The 20,163-nt window shown below is 40.5% G+C and overlaps 1 protein-coding gene and 1 long non-coding RNA gene across 3 annotated transcripts in view; one reads left to right on the top strand and one right to left on the bottom strand.

The window, feature by feature from the left end:
• MYRIP (myosin VIIA and Rab interacting protein) overlaps positions 1–20,163 on the bottom strand; it is a 450,013-nt gene that overhangs the window by 177,683 nt on the left and 252,167 nt on the right. The window lies entirely within an intron of this gene.
• Positions 18,994–20,163, top strand: part of LOC134758045 (uncharacterized) — a 2,180-nt gene continuing 1,010 nt past the window's right edge. The window contains exons 1-2 of the long non-coding RNA XR_010132796.1: positions 18,994–19,395; positions 19,813–20,163. The exon at positions 19,813–20,163 is cut by the window's right edge and continues 1,010 nt beyond it. This is a non-coding gene — a long non-coding RNA (uncharacterized lncRNA). The remainder of the gene's footprint in view (positions 19,396–19,812) is intronic.

Below are 20,163 nucleotides of genomic sequence, written 5' to 3'. Positions count from 1 at the left end.
TGAGTAATGCTGTGATGAACATGAGAGTGCATTTATCTCTTTGATACACTGATTTCAAATTCCTTGGACATAGATCCAGAAGTGGAATTGCTGATCACATGGTAGTTCTATTTTTAGTTTTTTTGAGAAACCTCCATATAATTTTACGTAACGGCTATACTAAATTACATTCTCACCAACAGTGTACAAGGGTTCTCTTTCCTCCACATCCTTGACAACACTTGTTATCTTTTGTCTTTTTGATAATGGCCATTTAGTAGATAAAGAAAATGTGGTATATACACATAATGAATGCTATTCAGCCTTAAAAAAGAAGGGAATTCTGTCATTTGCAACAACATGGATGACCCTGGAGGATATCATGCTAAGTGAAAGAAGTCAGCACAGAAAGACAAATAGTACATGATCTTGCTCATACATGGAATATAAAACAGTAGAACTCATAATAGCAGAGAGTAGAATGGTGGTTAGCAGAGGCTGGGATGGGGGCATGGGGAGATGTTGGTCAAAGGGTACATAGTTTCAGTTAGACAGAGGGAATACATTTTTGAGATCTACTACACAACATGTTGACTACAGCTAATAATATACGTTGTATTTCAAAATTGCTAAGAGAATAAATTCCAAATATTCTCACCACAAAAAGTGGTATGTGAGGTAATGAATATATTAATTAGTTTCATTTAATTATTTTACATTGTATACATATGTCATAACATCACATTGTTAGGTTGTCATTAAAAGTAATGGCAAAAACCACATAGGATAGGCTATATAGCAGATTAAACACAACTTGACAGAACTAGTAAAACGAAGGACAGATGTAAACAAATTATCCAAAATGCAGTGCAGAGAGCCAAAGTGAAAAAGAAATATATAGCAATTCTGAACTTGTATGTACCTAATAACTTGACCTCAAAATGCATAAAGCATAAACAGACAATTGCAAAAGGAAAGAGACAAATTATTGTTAGGGTAGATTTTGAAATGCCTTTTTTAGTAATTGATATAACAAGCACTCAAAAATTGAGCAAGAATATAGAAGATTTGAGCAGCACAATATCAAGCTTGATCTAAAGATCATACATAAGACACTGTACTCAAAAATTCATGAATATATATTCTCCTCAAGCACCTGTGAAATACTTAGGAAAGTTGATCATAACATGGGCAGGTAAGTCTAAATACATTTCAGAGAAGTGGTATCATACAGGCCACAGTCTCTGAGGACAATGCAATAAAGTTTGAAATCAATAGCAAAAAGACAATTAGAAAAACCTCATATTTTGTTAATTTAAAAATGTGTTTTTAGATAACACATAGGTCAAAGAAAAAATCAAACTAGAAAAGAATTGAATGATAAAAAGACTACATCTAGTTACTATGATATATAAAGAAGAATTTAGTGAGAAAAGAAGAAAGACTGAAAATAAATAAGCTAGGTATCCATCATCAGAAATTAGACAAAGAAGAGTAGAAAAAGCCCAAAGAAAGCAGATGGAAGCCAAAAAAAAGAAAAAAAGAAGTTAGGATAGAAAACAATTATTCAGTAGAGAGAATCTAGCAAGTCAGAAATTGGTTTTTTGAAAAGAGAAAAAGATAACTCCCATCTTAAAAAAGAAAAAAAGAAGGTATAAATACTAACAGGCATGATACTAGAGATGCAGACAGATGCATACACACTTAGAGAATAAGATGATATTATAAATAAGTTTGCAAGTTAATTGGAAAGTTAGATAAACAAATTCCTAGAACCTGTTCCTTACTAGAAACCAACTCAAAATAAAATATTATAAATTAAGGAACAACTAATTTTATATACGCTTTTTTTCTTTTTTTAGAAAACAGGAAAAGAAGGCATAGCGCCTTACTCAATTTATGGGGATAGTGTAACATTAATACCAAAAACTAAAACCTGACCAAGAAGAGCAACAGATTTGAAAATTATAGGTCAATCTCACCTGTGAACATAGGTACAAAAATATTAATAAATATAAGCAGAGTATAAAAACACAATACACAACCAAGCTGGGTTTGTGCCAGGAATGCAAGTTAGTTTAATTTTTAGAAAACTAATTAATATAATTCACCAAGTTAAGGGAGAAGGAAAACTATCCACTCATGTTAAAATCTCTTGGCAATGTAGAAATAAAAAAGAACTTCTTGATTCTGGAAAGGAGCTTTTAAAACTCCCTACAGCCAATCTCACATATACTAGTGAAATGGTAACAGTATTTCCCTTAATATCAGGACCTTTCCAAGGTTGTTAGTGATGACTAACATGTTATTCAGCTTTCACTGGAGATTTTAGCCAGGGCAATAAAACAAGAGAAAGAAAAGAAATGTATAAGGAAGGAAGAAATACAATTGTTTTAATATGGTAAAATTAGTTTCTTAGAAAACCTTGAAAAATCTGTATATAATTAGAATTAATTTTTTTAAAGGAATCACATATGCTTCACAGATAGTCAAAGTTATTTTGTATTGCAATGGAAATATCTTCTCTCATGCAATGCTGTGAACAATGCTATACTTCCAGCTCCCCTGGCCCCAGCCTTCTGAACTTGGCTAACTGGTATGTGTTTATACCACAGTTTAGCCAGCATACATGCATTTTCAGATCCTGTGTTGGTTTTTGCAAAGGCTCTTGGAATGGAATGTTCAAGAATCACACAAAAAGAATGCGCCTAGGGAATGCATGGAACTTCGGCATTCATTGCTTTCTTGTGTACAACCAGGAAAAGTCCTGATTGTTTTAGCACTCATGTGTGCTCTGAAAGCTAAATGTACCTACTTTAAGGTTAAGGTCTGGGCTGTCTCTGACAGAGGTGTGAGCTGCCAACAGGACTCTTTAGTCCAGTGGATTTAACGGCAACTGTCCCTGATGAAGCTGCACTTCCCTAATTCAGCGTAACAACTGTGTAGGTCACAGGCCCACTAGACACTAAAAAGTTAGAAATATAGACCAAAGATGGCTTGTCTGTTAGTGAAAGGGGCCACCTAACTATTAAGATACCACATAGCCCAGTTGCCCAGGATAGCCTTGGTATGGCTATCAGTCCAGTGTAATGAAGGGTGCTCCCCTTTACTCTCAAGTGTCTAAGAAGGCTTAAATGGTAAATCGTGTGATCTTCGAACAGTCAACTTCTAAGTACCACATTTAAAATCCCTTCATCTCTACTGACAACAAGGGAGCATATTTTTCTAGCTTCTCTTTCCTCTTTCTGGGGGTTTCACTGCTAAATTAGGAAATCTAGTCCTTTCCCCTTCTAACATCTATCACGTTACTTGGCCTCACCTCCAGGATTAAGGAGCTCCAAATGATGTGGAAATGAAGTGAAACTGGAGAATGAAGAGGGTCTGGAGGGAGTCGGTTTTGTGGTCTCTGAGCATATTCCACTTTCCAAAAGAACTCCAAATCATGTTTTGACAGGTGGAAGTCCCAGCACTCCCCTGTCTCCTTCAGCAGAACGGGCAGTCTGTGGCATCTCTTAAAATAGGGCTCTTTTCTCCAGAGCACAAGCCAATTCTTGGCAGAACAACCTGCCTGCTGCAGCATAAGAAGTGATTTTACAAGTGCTAATCTGGGAGGCTTGGGGGTGAGGAAAGGAGAGGAGACCACTAGTCTCTCTTACCAGCAGTTGAGGAGCCTGCAGGAGGCTCGTCCATATATAAACTTTGGGAGGAAGAGAGTCTTGAATTCAGCAGTGTTTGGGATAGGTACACTCAAATTTCTAAACTGCATTTTAAAATGTGGTACCAAAATCACGATTCCAAAGGGCTCATGGTTTTATCCTCTAATTGAAATGAGAAAGTCATACAATAGTGAGAGGTGACAGCGTGCTGGCAGTCCTCACAGCCCTCGCTCGCTCTAGGCGCCTCCTCTGCCTGGGCTCCCACTTTGGCGGCACTTGAGGAGCCCTTCAGCCCACCGCTGCACTGAGGGAGCCTCTTTCTGGGCTGGCCAAGGCCAGAGCCGGCTGGCAGGGAGGTGTGGAGGGAGAGAGGTGCGAATGCGAACCGGGGCTGCGCACAGCGCTTTCGGGCCAGCTGGAGTTCCGGGTGGGCGTGGGCTTGGCGGGCCGCACTCGGAGCAGCCGGCCGGCCCTGCCGGCCCCGGGCAATGAGGGGCTTAGCACCCGGGCCAGCGGCTGCGGAGGGTGTACTGGGTCACCCAGCAGTGCCAGCCCACCGGCGCTGTGCTAGATTTCTCACCAGGCCTTAGCTGCCTTCCCCCGGGGCAGGGCTCGGGACCTGCAGCCCGCCATGCCTGAGCCTCCCACCCCCTCCATGGGCTCCTGTGCGGCCGACCCTCCCCAGCGAGCGCCACCCCCTGCTCCTCGGCGCCCAGTCCCATCGACCACCCAAGGGCTGAGGAGTGCGGGCGCAGGGCACAGGGCGCGGGACTGGCAGGCAGCTCCACCTGCAGCCCCGGTGCGGGATCCACTGGGTGAAGCCAGCTGGGCTCCTGAGTCTGGTGGAGACGTGGAGAACCTTTATGTCTAGCTCAGGGATTGTAAATACACCAATCAACACCCTGTGTCTAGCTCAGGGTTTGTGAATGCACCAATCCACACTCTGTATCTAGCTACTGTGGTGGGGCCTTGGAGAACATTTATGTCTAGCTCAAGGATTGTAAAGACACCAGTTGGCACTCTGTATCTAGCTCAAGGTTTGTAAACACACCAAACAGCACCCTGTGTCTAGCTCAGGGTTTGTGAATGCACCAATCGACTCCCTGTATCTAGCTACTCTGGTGGGGCCTTGGAGAACCTTTGTGTCTTTGTCCACACTCTGTATCTAGCAAATCTGGTGGGGATGTGGAGAACCTTTGTGTCTAGCTCAGGGATCGTAAATGCACCAACCAGTGCCCTGTCAAAACAGACCACTCGGCTCTACCAATCAACAGGATGTGGGTGGGGCCAGATAAGAGAATAAAAGCAGGCTGCCCGAGCCAGCAGTGGCAACTGGCTTGGGTCCCCTTCCACACTGTGTTCTTTCACTCTTTGCAATAAATCTTGCTACTGCTCACTCTTTGGGTCCATGCTGCTTTTATGAGTTGTAACACTCACCGCGAAGGTCTGCAGCTTCACTCCTGAAGCCAGCGAGACCACGAACCCACCAGAAGGAAAGAAACTCCGAACACATCCGAACATCAGAAGGAACAAACTCCAGACGCGCCACCTTAAGAGCTGTAACACTCACCGCAAGGGTCCGCGGCTTCATTCTTGAAGTCAGTGAGACCAAGAACCCACCAATTCTGGACACAATAGTAGGTGGTAAGCTGTCATGTGCAATGAAAAAGGGTTAACTATGTTTCCTTTTTCTAACTTAAAAAATAACATTAGAGTTCTGAAATACAGAAAATTATAAAGAAAAAGGCCATAATCTCTGGTGTTGTAATTTTTTGCGTGGGAGGGTAAGGTAATACTCTCACATGGTTTATGTCACAGAGCCTGCCAGCTGACCATCAAAATCCCTTCTACCCCTTTTTTCTAGAAACAGAATTTTAGCCATGTGGCTGCCAGTCCCCCTTTGAGCTAAGCATGAGAGGGTGAGTATGCTCTTAACAATGGAATGGGAGCACATATAATGTGTGCCTGTTTTGGGCCAGGCCCTTTGTACAGAAGGTGGTCCTCCTCCATGCTCTCCTCCCCTTCTCAGAGGCTTAAACCATAGATGGCCTGAGCATCAACAATTAGATGATAAAGCCCTAAGGCACCTGGCTGCACAAGAATCTTCTGGAGTAAATATTAGTGCCTGTGCCCTGGCCCAGTGATTCTGATTTAATTGATATGGTTTGTGGTTGGGCAATGTGATTTTTTTCCAAAGCTCTGCCAAGGATTCTAATATGCAGTCAAATGTAAAAACTATTGCCCCTAGGGGATGGCAGAGCTGTGGGGCCTTGAGTGACTGTATGGAACATATACATACTGGCCAACCTGGAACACTCTCCTTGGACTTCCCTGAGAAAGATAATTACTTTTCTGTTCTTTAAATCACTACATTTTGGGAGTTTCTTATTTTTATTTTTTGAGACAGGGTCTTGCTCTGGTGTCCAGAGCAACACTGGAAAGCAATAGTGCAATCACAGCTCATTGCACCTCAACCTCCCAGACTCAAGTGATCCTTCCACCTCAGCCTCCCAAGTATCTGGCACTACAGGCATGCACCACTATGCCTGGCTAATTTTTGTATTTTATTTTATTTTTTTAGAGATGAGGTTTTACCACGTTGGCCAGGCTGGTCTCGAACTCCTGGGCTCACGTGACCCACCTGCCTTGGCTTCCCAGATTGCTGGGATTACAGGCGTGAGCACGCCCAGCCTTTGGGGTTTCTTTGTCATCACAGATTAGCTTTCCTGACAATACACTTAGGCAATTCAAGGAATACAGACAAAACTGTAAAATGAAGATGACAAGTCTCTTCCCCTCCACATTTAAGTATTTCTATGCTTTTCCCCCACCCTCCCTGTCTCCTCATTCCCTCATTTACTCCACCCCCTTTCCTCTACAGAAGAGACCATACTACACACTGGCCTATGTCCTGCATTTGTGCCATTTAATAATAATGTATAATAATTAATATTTACTGAAAGATTATTCTGTGGTGACACTGTTCTAAGCATTCTATTAAGTTATTTAAATCTAACAATAGCCCTCTGAGATGGGTTCTACTGCACACATTTTACTCAAGAGGATTGAGGCACAGAGAGGCTGAATAACTTGCCTCATATTATACAGCTAGTAAATGGCACAGTTGGGATTTGCACCCAGGAGGTTTGGCTCCAAAGCCATGCTCTCGCCCTTCTCCCATCAGGACAGGTGGATCTACTTCAGTACTTCATGGAATGGATGTCTTAATTTTTAAAACTAGTCCTTGATTAATGAACATTTATATAGTTTCCAGTTTTTCTTAGGCATTAGAAACAATGCTTTAATAAGTACTACTGTACTTGCTTGTATCTTTGCCACTCTTTTGTAAGTTGGTCAAGTTTAATGAATATTTAGAATTGGAAAGTATGTGTAAACTGTCCTCTAAAAGTTTGCACCACTTATATTCCCAGTAATTGTGTGATAGATTGCCTGTTTTCCCATATACATGTATCAATACTGGATGTCATTAAACTTAAATGTTTTGTTAATTTTATAGATGAAAAATGATTTTTCATTTTTGTTGTATTACTTCAGTTATAAAATATCTTTTCTTGTGATTTCCTTGCCTGTAACCTACTTATTTCACATGTCCTTTTTCTATTTTAGTATCTTTGTTTTGTATTAACTTTTATAATTTTGAGAAAACTAGCTCTTTGAATTTGTATCATATGCAATGGAAAAGAGTCTTAATTTGCAGTTTTCCTGATAACATATGATGTGAAATATTTTTTCATATGCTTATTTTACATCTATGTATCTTCTTTGGTAAGGTGTTTGTTAAGGTCTTTGCTCTTTTAAATTAGGTTGTTTTCTTATGGTTGAGTTTTAAGAGTTCTTTGTATATTTTGGATAGCTCCTTTATCAGATGTATGTTTTGTAAGTATTTTCTCCCAGTTTGTGGTCTTGTCTTCTCATTCTCTTGTGCTTTTCTGCTTAAATTAATTAATTTCTGCTTTCATCTGTTATGATTTCATTTTTTCTGCTTTCCTTGGGTTTATTTTACTGTTACTTTTTGAAGTTACTAAGTTAGAGGCTTAGTTCACTTTTCGTTCTTCTTTTATATTAGTAACATAAATTTAATACTATAAAATTTCCTCAGAGGACAGATTTAGGTGTGCTCTATATTTTAATTTTAATATGTACCATTTAAATTTTCTCTATTTCTTAAAAATTTTGCAAATTCCTTTGTGAGTTTTTCTTTGACATAAGAATGCATAGGTAGGAGTTTCTGTCATGCCTGTAATCCCAGCACTTTGGGAGGCCAAGGTGGGCAGATCTTGAGGTCAGGAGATCGAAACCATCTTGGCTAACACGGTGAAACCCTGTCTCTACTAAAAACACAAAAAATTAGCCAGGTGTGGTGGTGGGCACCTGTAGTCCCAGCTACTTGGGAGGCTGAGGCAGGAGAATGGTGTGAACCCGGGAGGTGGAGCTTGCAGTGAGCCGAGATCGCGCCACTGCACTCCAACCTGGGTGACAGAGCAAGACTCCATCTCAAAAAAAAAAAAAAGTTTCTAAATATTCAAGCAGAAATATTTCAATCTTAAAATGTGCTACAGACTAAACTACTAGTTGCTAAAGGAGTACAAGAATGGAAAGAGTATTGGGTTCTAATTCCAGATTTCTATCAACTACAGTGATTGTCATGCTCTTCTTTGGACCTCAGATCTATACAGGTAGAGAGTAGAATTGAAAGGTCCTTAGTGTTAGAGTAGGCAGATAGCTAGACATAAGCAGTAGGGGGAGCCCCTGGGGGCGAAAGCTCTGGAAAATCTCACACCTTAGAGACCAACCAAAACATGCTGCTAGATATGAGCAGAGAGGTGGGAAACTACCTATGCAGAAAGGAATGTCCTGAAACGTCCCTTAAGACGCCCAGTAATCACTTACTCTGTAATTAACGTGTCAGAATATAGCTACATGCTAATAAGAAGGGCAAAAGGGAAATTTCTAAGAGATACGCAGAGGCAATAAATACAGATTTGACTGCTAAAGAACCTTCCAGGGATGGTGGTAATGAGCAACACCGTCATTAGGTAGGATTCGTATTGATCACTGAGCCCCGCAGCATGCGCATCAACTGAGAGTAAGGCAGAATCCTACAAACTTCGGCAGGAACTAGATGGGGACAAAGGTGGAGACTTAAGACAGAATTGGGAAACTAGATAAGCAAAGGCAGAGACTTGAAACAGAGGCAGGAAGAGTCCGACATAATAAAAACCCGCAATGCAGAACTCTTGGGGCTGCTCCCAGCCAGGCCAGCCCACTCTCCCACTCTTCTCTTGGAGTGTACTCTTATTTCCTTAATAAACCTTTTGCTTACTTTACTAATTGGTCTCTTGGTGGAATCCTTTCCTCCAAGAAGACAGGAACACAGAACCCTCACACTTTTGGTAACATTAGGTTCAATCTCAGTTTTTAAAACCTACCAACTCATGTAGTTGTGAGAGTCAGGATAATTTTAGCTTCTCCTTCAATTTGTAACCAGTCAGAATTTTCTCAGTAAAAAGTTCTAATTTCTCTTGTTCGTTCTATCAAAATGCCAAATGAGAAAGCAGGTCCCAGCCCTGGAACTCAAAGTATGAATATTTTTAATATACCTTTTTCAAAAATGATGCAACACATAGATTAAAAGATCATAAAGAATATAGGAGAACGTAATATCATTAATAAACCTTGCCTATGGATGGATGGATATCTATATCTCTATTTATGTCTCTATATCCAACAACTGCACAATATACATTTTTTTTAAAAAAGAACACACCATGTTTACGAGAACTAGCAGTATACTGGACCACAAAGTAAGTCTCAAAACATTTCACAGGATTGAAATAATACAGAAGAGTTCTCTGATATCTATTCAATTAAGTTAGAAATCAATAATATAAATATAACCAAGACATCTCCACATGCTTGGAAAGTTTAAAAACACACTGCTAAATAACCCACAAGTTAAAGAAGAAATCACAAAAGAAATTTGAATATATTTTGAATTGAGTGACAATAAAAATATTACACATAAAGATATATAGATGTAGTAAAACAGTATTTAGCAAAAACTTACTTTTTAAAATGCAGGCTGGGCGCGGTGGCTCATGCCTGTAATCATAGCACTTTAGGAGGCCAATGTGGTTGGACTGCCTGAGGTCAGCAGTTCGAGACCAGCCTGGGCAGCATGGTGAAACCCCGTCTCTACTAAAATACAAAAAATTAGCTGGGCGTGGTGGTGTGCGCCTTTATTCCCAGCTACTCAGGAGGCTGAAACATGAGAATTGCTTGAACTCGGGAGGTAGAGGTTGCAGTAAGCCAAGATCATGCCACTGCACTCCAGCCTGGGTGAGAGAGCGAGACTCTGTCTCCAAAAAATAAATAAAAAATAAAAAAATAAAATGCATATAATACAGTAATAAAGGTTAAAACTTAGTGCACTAAGCACCTATCTTGATGCTTGCCTGAGGCAAGCCCTACAGCCTACTTTCTGCATCCGGCCCCTGAGCCACTGAATAAACTGCAGAAAAATCACACAACCAAACTGGGGGGTTTCCCATTAAACAAGCACCACAGACTTTGAATGGCATGCCATTCTGACCAGAGATTCCTTTGTGTTTGTCCAGCAGAGAGTCTGGCCCTAGTTTCTACTCCTAGGTTCAGATTTAGGTGTCCCAACCAGAGAACTGGCCAGCTTCCTCGTGACCCTGCAGGTGCTGTGCCCTGTGAAAGGCAAGAAATGATATCACCATGCCACACCCCAAAGCAAATAACCAATACATGACCAATAAAATCCTTGTTTCCTGAGACAACTCTTTTATATGTCCTGTCTTCTCAAACTTCCAAACTACCCTCTGTGAGAAAATGAGGCACCAAGTGGGAGTACCTCATCTCTCCACCCCAACCTCCCCAGCATCTGCATCCTGCTCACAAACCTCTGAAAATACTGGGAACATTCCCTTCCATCAGAAGCCAGGCCCTCACTCCTGCTCTGAGTGAGTCCCAGCTCCTTAGATTCCTAAAAGCCTCACACCTGGAGTTTACCCTTGTGCCCCAATCATCAATTTCTCCCTTTCTACTGAATCATCACACATGTTCTAAAATCACACATAGTAAATAAACTGTCAGCCTCTCCTTGACCCCACAACTGTCCCAGCTTTTACCCCATTCTCTATGGTCAAACTCCGGAGAAGAGCCATCAGGATGGACTGCATTTCCTCATCTCCCATTTTCAGCTCGCCTGTTTTCATTCCTGACCTGCCATCCCTCCCAACCACCAACCAGTGCACCCCATATAATTGTCTGAATCCCCTGATCCAGCCATCTCTCTGATGGCTCACATTCTGACCCCAACCCCAGCAAGATTCTTAGTTTACCCGATGGGCCTGAGGGACTTGTGCATCCACGAGATTACGGTAGGGAACAAGTCAGGTCAGAACAAGTCAGGGAGATGGCTCCTACTGCAGTTGAGGACATCAAAATGACTCTCTTCCTCCTGTGCTTTCTTCCCTACCACAGATTCTTATGTCAAAAGGCAAATGCATCTTGCTTTGGCTTTGCCTGACATCTTGTGTGACTCACTCCATGTGGGAGGTCTCACCCAGGCATGGGGAGCCATCAGTCTGTTGGTTTGTGCTTTAAGGTATATGGAGCTCACAATAATCCACCACATAGAATGCCCTTGCTGGGGGAAGACACTTTTTAGATGCCCAACATCTCTCAGAAGCTGGACTGCAGAAAATGATATGTAAGGATGTTAAAGGACATGGAGCCTAGATTTCTTGCTCCTGAATCTAGCCTGATCATCAAAAGCAGCAGTCCCCAGCCTTTCTGGTACCAGGGACTGGTTTTGTGGAAGACAACTTTTCCATGGACCAGGGTGGTAAGGGGGTGGATGGTTTTGGGATCAGGCATTAGATTCTCGTGAGGAGCGCGTACCCTAGATCCCTCGCACACACAATTCACAATAGGGTTTGTGCTCCTATGACAATCTAATGCCATCGCTGATTTGTTAGGAACCAGGCTGGTTCCTAACAGCTTGCAGACCGGTATCAGTCTGGGGGTTGAGGACCCTTAATCAAAAGCACTAGGCTATGATTTGTAATCTGACTGAGGGTAAGAATTATACCTCATTTGCCTTTGTAATCCATGCTCACAGGTGACTTAGTGAACTATTGTTAAATGACTGTATAAATGAACAATGTCAATATAAGCCATGCTTCCTTGGCCTCACTCTCAGGCCTTTTTTAGAGCTCTTGTGGAGTTATGCTTTTTAAGGAGCAGTCCTGTGAAATACTATGAGGCCATTATCAAGGATACAGTCCCCCACATTAATGTTTCCCTGCAAAGAATGAAAGGGAGAAAAATCTTTCAGAATTAAAGTGCCCTGAAATACTTGCTTTGCTTGGAAGTCAGTATGTTCTCTATAAGAATTATGTAATTGATCAAGTATTATGTTCTGTTTTGGGCATTAAGGGACCCAGATATAAATGTGTGGTCCAATGTCTGAAATTGTGTCATTCACAGCAGGGTGCATTTTTGAATTATACTTAGTTTATATTTTTCTACTCCTATTTAAAAATTTATGTCTATGTATCTTTTCATGTTAGTAAAGGTCTTTTGGAAAGATACTGCAAACCACTTTAAGCATAAGCTGGGGTAAAATTTAAATGTTTAAAATGTATTTGGTAAGACAGGGGTCCCCAACCTCCAGGCCATGGACTGGCTCCACAAAAGCTCAGTGGCAGCATTAGATTCTCCTAGGAGCACGAACCGGTTGTGAACTGCATATGGGAGTTTCATTCTGAAACCATCCCTCTCCGCACACCGTAAGTGGGAAAACTGTCTTCCACAAAACCCGTCCCTGGTGCCAAAAAGGTCGAGGACCACTGTTGTAAGACACAAAAGGCAAACTACTGTATGATTCTACCTATATGAGGTACCTAAAGTAGTCAAATTCAGAGACAGAAAGTAAAGTGATAGTTGCCAGGAGCTGGGGGAGGAAAGGAATAGGGAGTTACTATTTAATGGGCATAGAGCTTCAGTTTGGAATGATGAAAAATTTCTGGAGATGGATAGTGATGGTTGCACAACATGAATGTACTTAATGCCACTGAGCTGTACATTTAATAATGGTTAAAATACTAAGTTCTATGTTATGTATATTATATCACACTTTAAAAAGCACAAAAAAAAATATCTTGTGAAATTTGGCCTTGAGGTAGGTTGGATTAGAATCTGTTGTGAATTTTTGTTTTAGATGAAATAAGCACATGAAAAGTACCTGAAGAGTCACAGTAAATACAATGACAGTAAAGATAAAAAGTAGGTGGTGGTGCGTAGCTTCTGTACAACCACTGCCAGGATATGGGGGGGGGGGGGAGAAGAGGTGTGCAGGTGCATCCCCAAAACATGTGGTGACATGTTTCTCTCCCAAAGGAGTAGTGTTACTGAACCCACTTCTGAGACTACAATCCTTTTGTCCCATGGGTACCAGCTACCAATCTACTCATTTATGTAGAAAGACAGGACCATACTACTTCTTATTTAGAAACACAGGGCAAGCCAGGCTTTGTTTCTTAGATGTGTTTTGTGTCTTAATACAATAAGGGAGTGGGTGAAGATGGGGCTGTGCCTGGGTTTTGTAGCTGGTGACGCAGAGCAGTGTTTTCAAGCCCAGTGTCCACAAAAGCATGATGAATTCACAGGCTTTCTGATGGCGTGCAGTGGATATGAATGTTCCGCCCTGCAACTGTCAATACAAGCCTGAACAGTGCTCTCCATGGGAACATGTAAAGACAACATGCTAAAATACAAATGACAAATGGGGAAACGGGTTAGAACTGAAGCCAGGGATGATGTACCTTTTCCTCTTGTTTACCTCTCTGGCTCAGTCAATCAATGTAGCCCAAGAGGGCTGAGACTGGGGAGTTCTGTTCCCTTTTCTTGTGCATAACTTGAATGTCGTATCCTGGATTTGTATGTGTTTGATTCCATTTCATATCTCCGTAAGTTGATAAAAAGATTAATGAATACAGTATTTTGTATAGAATTGCTGTTTGGCTTTCAGGGCTACATAATTTTTGCTGGAAGAAAACTATATACAATACATCCTTAGTGTAACTCTGGTTCCAGCTTCACAAATCTGACAGTATATCCTCAACCATCTCAAGAGGCTAATAAGATATTTTAAGGAAGCCAGAGAAAAACATCCAAAGTCCTGGAAATATTTAACTCACCTAGAGCAAAACATTGTTTTACTCCCAGAAAAGTAGTTAGAATTTTTTAAATGAGAGAACTTGACATTGGTGTGTTTGTGCTGAAAGTGATATTTATTGCTGGTGGCAGAATAAGTTCATGTAATTTTGTGAGAAAGCAACATAGTACTATTTAAGAAGAGCCAAAAATATATACATTCTTTGAACCAAGACTGCTACTCCTAGAGTTTTTCTTAGGAAAATAACCAGAAGCAAAGGAGATCTGTATAAAGACATTCATGGGAGCACTGTCTATAGCTGCAAAATAAAAATGAGAGAAGAAACGCCAATGTTTAAAATCATGAAAATGGGTTAATACATTGATACAATATCATGATAGACTATTAAATATGCATCTCAATAACTATGGCTATTGTATAGAAATGTGGATAGGAGTTGATGTATTTATGTAAAATGGTAGTAAAAAGACATTACCATTTAAAATATGAGGTTATATGGATGATAACACGTAGAGATGACAATAACTCTATCAAGGTGATAGGATCATGGGTGATTATTCACAATGCCTGGTATCTGATAAGCACCTTATAACTGTTAGCATTGAAAATGTTACCACCATCTCTTAGACCTCATTTCAGGGTATCTCGTGCGTACCAGAAACAGAAGTTAACTTTCATGTGGACTAGCTCCTTCTACACCAGTGGAAAAGCTAACTAGGTCTTTCTGGGTAGAAATAAGGCCTATCCTTCATTCTGAGTACAATACCTAGCTTGACTCAGGCGATCCTCACCCTCCTCTGTGCTCACAGAAAACCCACTCGGTAGAGTCTACTGTTGCCACTCAACAGAACCCTCCTGGTATTTTGGAGGAACAGATCTTCTTGGCCTGCGATTGGCCCACATACTGCAGGATGCCTGGCCCCACTGCACCAGAGGTCAGTAGTAACCCCAGTCATTGTGATAATCAAAATACTCTCAGAAAAGATATTTATGAATGCCCTCTAGACAATTAGATTGAGCCCCTGAAAACCACTGAGTCTTTCTCCCACCCAGACCTCATTCTTGCTTTACAACTGCACACAGCCTTTGCTCAAATCCAACCATGGGTAGGTAAGTGATGCATTTCTTCCTGAATGCTTGCTTAGTTCACATAATTTCTAAATTGCAGATGTGAGTCTAGTTCTCTTCTGGGAAGCCTAGAGTTAGAATCATTATTTACTATTCTCAACTTTAATAATCTCTGACAATCAATAGCAAATGCTTATTTATGGCCTAGTTATAGGAAATTTTTTCTGAAAAGTCATTATAGGTTTATGAATAACAGTCATTGTTTTCTTGATTCTATATGTAATAAATATTGATAGTAAAAGCTTTGGAAACTATAGGAAAGCAAAAAGGACAGAAAAGCAAAAAGGACAGAAAAGTTGCCTTCTACATGAAGAAATACCAGCTTTTAAATTTAAACATATATCCACAAATATGTCACTCATACACATATTTTCATTCATATTGTAGTATAGAGGGACAGTTGGTAGGATTGTGCTAAACACAAGGGAGCAGGAATGTGAACTGCTGAAAACACCCTAGACAACTTATATTTTAATCATTCATTTGCTCCTATAACATAACCTGCAGCCTTATCCAAGTGAGCAGACTATATTAACTGTAAATTACTTGGAATACAGAACCTTCTCTGCAGTAAGAGTCCATTGAGTAAATTTTAGGATTTCAATTCATTAATAAAAAAAAAATTCAACCAGGATATATGAGTCAGTAATATGACATACATTCAAACTAGAGGTACAACCTTAAGGGAATCACAGCTTTTCATTTGTGTCAGGAGTTTTAAGTCATAGACTAAAATTGTTATTAAAGTCTTGAAACCAGTACTCATCTACAACCTTAATTCTACCTTAAGCAAAAACATTGCCAACACCCTCTGAACAGGAGTGGGGATGCCACATAAATAAAGGAAAAAAAAAGTTTTCTTCAGATCTCAAGATTGCTTTGTCCCCCAGAAGTGCAATTTGAGGAGAGGTTCCCCTTAACATATCAGGATGGTCTTAATGGACCCCAGAAAGTTTGCAGTCTGTGCATATCAGAACTCCCAAGACAGAATCTTCCATATTCACCTGATACAAGGGGAGTAAAAAGTTGCAAGTTGGTGTGGGGAGGGTGGTGCACAGCAAAGGACTTCCTGGGCTCATCAGAGAGGTCTCCTTCTCCTCCTCCCACCTCTATTTCTCTGAAATGACGAGCAACACTGAAACCCTAAATCCAACTCTTCTTCCATTATGGCCTCCGGGAGGTTGCGCAGAAGGTGTGGGGTCCTTCTTCGTCACAGCAAGGCCTATTTTTCCTAGAGTTCATGGCAGGAGCAGATCTGAGCTATCAGTACAGCTAAGGCATCACTCATCCATTTCTCCAGTATTGGCCCCACCTAAAACAGTTGGTGGACTGAGAAACACAGTCCAGGCTCTGAGATTTCAACTCCACATTTGCTAAGCATCTACAGTGTGCCAGGCATTGTGCTCGAGCTGTGTTGGGTGCAAAGATAAAGAAGACCAGATCCTGCCCTTCAGGACATGGTAGAATGAGGTTCGTCCATGCATTGAGATGGGGGACAACAGAGCCACATGCCTCTTCTGGGTGTAATGACATAAAATGGAAGATTAATTAAATGCTTTCTAAGATTAAAGCATCTACCTCTTGTTTTAAAACTGTCACCTTCTCACTGATGCCCATATCACATGCCTATGTAACATCTTCCTGTGTATTTGTCATTGTTTGTTTGTATCTCTTTCTAAAGTCACACCAATGCCAATTCCAGACTAACATCCTGAAGCTCCAGTTTTGAGGGGTGCAAGCTGCAAGACTGATATCAACATCCACCAAATACCACTGATGAGTGGCAAGTATTAAAAAAACACAGAAAATCCCACCGCATGTTGTGGGTTGAATTATGCTTCTTCCCTCCCCAAAAGAGGTAAGTTGAAGTCCTAACACTGAGTAGCTAGAAATGTGACCTTATTTGGAAATAGGGTCATTGAAGATGCACTTAGTTAATGTGAGGTCATACTGGAGTAGGGTGGACCCCAGTCCAATATGGGTGTCATTATAAGAAGATGGTCAAAGGCCGTAGGAAGACAGAGACACACAGGGAGAATACTATGTGATAACGAAGGCAGAGGCTAGAGTTACATGGCTCCAAGCAAAGGAGCACCAAAGGTTGTCAAACCACCAGAAGCTGGGAAGGATCAAAGGATGATTCCTCTTACAGGCTTCAGAGAGAGCATGGCCCTGCCTGCACCTTGATTTCAGATTTCCAGACTTCAGAACTGTTTTTTAACCCACCCAGTTTGTGGTACTTTATTATGGAAACTCTAAGAAATGAGTATGCAGGGTTAAGGTTACTCATCTGTAGGGAACGTGGAAGTTTGTGGGTTATTACTCTCGAAATATCATTTAACCAAAGGTCACAGTCATCCAGTGTTCCCCTCCTAGAAAGATGCTCCTTTGACACACACACTGTGGTTTCCCATCGCTTTTAACAGGGTGAGGAATTAAGTCCCAGGATGAGGATTTTCTTCTCAACTCAACACAAGCTCATTTTATCACTTTTTATAAGCAAGACCAACACCTACCTTCATGGGGCTGTAGGAGCCCCTGCTAATGAAGTCAGGAGAACAGACCATCAGCTCAAGGAACAGAAACATCAACTTCAACCAGGCATCCCAGGACCTCTGTGGCTTCAGGACACTGTCCTTGCCTGTCTTGCTATAGAGCAGTGTTTCATAACCTTTGTTTTACATTGTTGCCTTTTCAGACATTTTCCCCCTAATTACCCCCTGGATAAAATTTTAATACCACAGTTATACTGTCTACCTTAAGCACAACAGAGTGGGGATATGAACTGCTGAAAACACCTTAGACAACAACTTGTATTTTAATCATCCATTTTCTCATATAGCATCATCTGTATATATGTCTCTGCTTTATAGATAAAGAGAGCAAGATTTTTTTCTCCCTCCAAAGGCCACTTTTTGCCCCCTTAGAGGAATATAATCCTGTTGAGAAGGCACATCCTAGAGTCCAAAATCTGGGTTTGGATCCTGCTCCCGCCCTTACTTGGAAAATTACCTTGGGTAAATTACTGTCTTGGTGAGCTCAGTTTCCAAAACTATAAAAGGGGGTACTGTCCACCTGACGGGACTACATATAATAAGGTGGAGAATGTTGACACCTAATCAAGATTACTCTTCTCCCATCTACTCTCTGCTTGCAGCCTAGATTCAGCCCTCAGAAGTTAGTCTTGCCTAAACTTGGCCCAGGCTTTCAAGTCTGCCCCTTCTTGCTCTTTACTTTATATAGCCTGCCCTTCCCTCCTGTTCTCACCTGCTGTACTCTCTTATCATGGAAGGCCAGCGTATGCATCCCTTCCCCTGGGACACTTGTCATGTTGTTGCTCTAGCCACTGGGCTCCCTGAGAATTTTGCAATCTCCGGCAGAGCACTCTTTACTCCTCCACAACTACCCATGCACAGACCTTTTTCCACAAAAGCTGACATAAGCATGAATAGTGATCAATTCATCTCTTTAACCTTGACTATTAATGTAGGCCTGGGAACTTGCTGAAAGAGTGAACCAGTTGTTTTTCCTTATAAAAGAAATTTCAAGGAGATCAAAATTCACACCTGGTTTGTTCCCCCAACATAACTGTCATGTAAGCTATGCAAATATGCTTCAAGAAGAAAAGAGGAAAAGAATATTACAAGTAAAAGACAGACCAACAATTTCTACTTCCAAAATTATATACAAAGATGCAAGTGAAAATTTGAACAAACCATTCTCCAGAAAATTGTTGATGGGCAGTAAGCAGTTGATAGTACTTTAGCATAGACCTTTTGTATAGGTCAAACTCAGTAAGCATTCATAGAAGAAATAAGTAATAAATATGTTGCTTTACTACTGGATATGTCAGTGTGTATTTCCAAGAACAAGGACACTCTCTTACATAAACATGGAAAATTATCAATTCAGGGAAATTTTAAATTAGTACAATACTATTCCCCTACTATCCATAAACAAATATTTCCAATTGTCCCAATGTCCTTTGTAGCTATATTCCCCTACCTTAGGAGTTGATCAAGGATCAGGCAGTTCATTTAGCTGTCATGTCTCCTTAGTCTTCTTTAATCCAAACATTTTCTCAGCCTTTGTCTTTTGTGACATCAACATTTTGAAAAATTTAAGCCAGTTTATATATATGTATTTGTTTGATGTTTCCTCAAAATTAGATTTATACTGAAATTTGGACAGGTAGATTGTCTCTCATGGTACATAAGCTTCACACCAACATCTCCTAAATCTTTTTTTCCTTCAAATTATTTAATCTAGTCAAGAGATTTGGCAGTTGTACAGCTTTTCCACTAAACAGCCCTGTGTAACTTGGGATTTTTCAGGCACACAGTAACTTTCTTTGACTTGCTACATCTTGGTGTATAAAGACATCTCAAGAGCTAATTATCCAAGGTAAGGTAATGAAAAATGGCACACGATGCTACCAGCACAAATAACTCAGTGAAGTGATCATTTCAATAATAGATATTTTTCACACAAGGCCAAGTCAACAAATGAACAGGCAATTATATTTACGATTTATTTTTTCCATGGTGCCTGGCAAGTATATTTTTGAAGACCCATCCTGATTTCAGAAACGTTAAAATGTAAAGCACAGTCATGTTATAATCAATTTAATAGAATCCAGAGTTAACCTTATCTGATTATTAGTCAAAATTTGGGTGCCCATGGATTTTGTATGGGTCCTCCTACACATTACACATATTCTAGAATTTATGTTTTATTTAAAATGAAATATATTTGATACAATATTTATACTAATCTTTTAATATCTTTTAATGTTGTCTTTCTCATTTTAATAATAAGTAGGGCTTTCAGAACTCAGGCTGCACACCTATGACCATCTGATCTTCAACAAAGCTGACAAAAACAAGCAACGGGGGAAGGACTTCCTAATCAATAAATGGTGCTGGGATAACTGGCTAGCCATGTGCAGAAGATTGAAGCTGAACCCCTTCCTTGCGCTATATATGAAAATCAGCTCAAGATAGATTAAAGAGTTAAATGTGAAATCCAAAACTATAAAAACCCTGTAAGACAACCTAGGCAATACCATCCTGGACACAGGAACAGGCAAACATTTCATGACAAATACACCAAAAGAAATTGCAACAAAAGCAAAAATTGACAAATGGGATCTAATTCAACTTAAGAGCTTCT

The sequence above is a fragment of the Gorilla gorilla genome, chromosome 2 (assembly GCF_029281585.2).
Source record: "Gorilla gorilla gorilla isolate KB3781 chromosome 2, NHGRI_mGorGor1-v2.1_pri, whole genome shotgun sequence".
NCBI lineage: Eukaryota > Metazoa > Chordata > Mammalia > Primates > Hominidae > Gorilla > Gorilla gorilla.
This window is presented reverse-complemented; position numbering and strand designations above follow the sequence as displayed.